Source organism: Aegilops tauschii, chromosome 6, assembly GCF_002575655.3.
Source record: "Aegilops tauschii subsp. strangulata cultivar AL8/78 chromosome 6, Aet v6.0, whole genome shotgun sequence".
NCBI lineage: Eukaryota > Viridiplantae > Streptophyta > Magnoliopsida > Poales > Poaceae > Aegilops > Aegilops tauschii.
This window is the reverse complement of record NC_053040.3, coordinates 255,721,626-255,724,067: the sequence shown is the minus strand read 5'-3', so window position 1 is coordinate 255,724,067 and position 2,442 is coordinate 255,721,626.

Here is a 2,442-nt window from a genome sequence, read left to right as displayed (position 1 = left end):
TTCAACTCATGGGGTTTAAGCTGTCGTGAGGCATATGAAACAACTCGTCCCTCCTGCATTAGCACTGCTCCAAGTCCTCGACAAGAAGCGTCGCAATATACTTCATAATCCTTGCGTTGATCTGGCAGAATCAACACTGGCGCTGTAACCAAACGTTTCTTCAATTCTTGGAAACTAGCCTCACATTCCTCAGTCCAAATGAATTTGGTGTCCTTCTTCAACAACTCCGTCATAGGCTTTGCAATCTTCGAGAAATTCTCGATGAATCTTCGGTAATATCCTGCGAGTCCAAGAAAACTCTGAATTTCTCCAACTGTCGTGGGTGCTTCCCAATTTGTCACAGTGTTAACCTTGGTGGGATCTACTACTATTCTTTCTCCGGATATAACATGTCCAAGAAATCCAACTTCCTTTAACCAAAACTCGCACTTGCTGAACTTGGCATATAACTGATGTTCTCTGAGCTTTCCAAGTACCAAACGCAAATGCTCCTTATGCTCTTCTTCATTCTTCTAGTAGACCAGAATATCATCAATGAACACTACGATGAACTTATCCAAAAACTCCATAAACACTTTGTTCATCATGTTCATGAAATAGGCAGGTGCGTTAGTCAGGCCAAATGACATAACGGTGTACTCATATAGCCCATACCTTGTGGTAAAAGCTGTCTTGGGTATATCCTGCTCTCGAATCTTCAACTGGTGGTATCCTGATCGCAAATCAATCTTGGAAAATACTTTAGCTCCTTGTAGTCGGTCAAACAGATCATTGATCATCGGCAGTGGGTACTTGTTCTTGATTGTTACTTCATTCAATCCACGATAATCAACAACCATCCTCAACGATCCATCTTTCTTCTCCACTAGAAGTACGGGTGATCCCCAAGGTGACGAACTTGGGCGAATATATCCTTTATCCAGTAACTCCTTAATCTTCTTCTTAAATTCTTCCAAATCCTTAGCGGGCATCCTGTCCGGTCTCTTAGATATTGGCCCAGTGCCTGGCAAAAGCTCAATCAAAAACTCGATGTCTCTATCCGGTGGCATGCCTGGCAACTCCTCTGGAAATACGTCAGAGAATTCCTTCACCACTGGTACTTCCTCCTGTACAACTCCTGATAAGGAATTCACTTGAGTCCTCTTCGGCACATCTCGGGATACATACTTAATCCTTCTTCCTTCTGGGTTAGTAAGCAAAATCGTCTTACTGGCGCAATCGATGTTTCCTCCATACATCGATAGCCAATCCATTCCCAAAATCACATCCAAACCTTGTGACTCCAAAACTATTAGGTCTGAGGGGAAAACACTACCCATATGCACATGAGACAAACACAATCATATCACTCCAATCAATTCAAACAAGGCATACAATCGGTCTAACTATCGTTACAAAGTGCTTGGACTATAATATATACATGGTGGAATACTACTATTAATTTGGTGGTCTACTAGAACAATTGCTCAGTCGAAGACTCCATAATATCTGCTCCGGCTTCATCCTCCAAATCATCCTCACTGGGGTCCGAGTCGGTGTCGTCAATGATGATGTAATTCTCCGGGCAAGTAGAATCATCATCATCTCCTCCTGGTCCTGGGTCTCCCATGAAAACTCCTAGCTTCTTTGTCAGGTCGTCATTCTTCTCCACTAGTGCGACGATTTCCTCCATATAATCCTCGCGTGTAGCCTTGAGTTCTTCCTCCAGTTCCATGATCCTAGTCTTTGCCTTCTTCAGTTCTATCATGTCTGCGCACATCTGGTTCTCCTGGCGACGAATGTGCTGGTTTAACTCCTGGATGAAAGCTGCAATAGATCTATCCTTCCTGGTACTGATCATCTCCCATTGCTCGTCTCGGCGCCCACAAATCTGATAGATACTATCCTTGAGATCATTGTGGTACACTTCTCCAATGCGTCCCATGGTGATGTGGGCTGCCATGCTCTTTCCTAGACTCCAGGTTGGTGCATCAAAGGAAAACTCTATGGACTCAGTGATTGGCATGCACGTCCTTCCTGGAACATGAACTTGAATCATCCAGCGCTCCTCTTCTAGTAGTGTGGCGTTGTAGGTTCCGGTGAAGCTTGGTATTCCGATGTTTAGGTACTTAGTAACTTCCTTCAAGTGTCGTCCAAAAGGTGTATCCTCATCTGGTTGCGCGAACTTGTTCCTTGCATCCGCCATCCTAAAAGAGTGGAAGAAAGGAGAGGAGTTAGAAATGAGAAGAGAGTAGTGATCTAGGGCTTTAGCTTAGTGGTCGTGTTCTACAGTCAGCGTGTGCTCTGATGCCATCTCTGTAGCGACCAGACCTCAAACAGTCTAGTCTCTGTGCATCAGTGTCATCCCTGGATCGGTAATGCTGACACGCACAGTACTTTGAAGGATTTATAACAGAGTAGCAATCACACACTTATTACATCGAATAGTTCAAGAGAACTCAA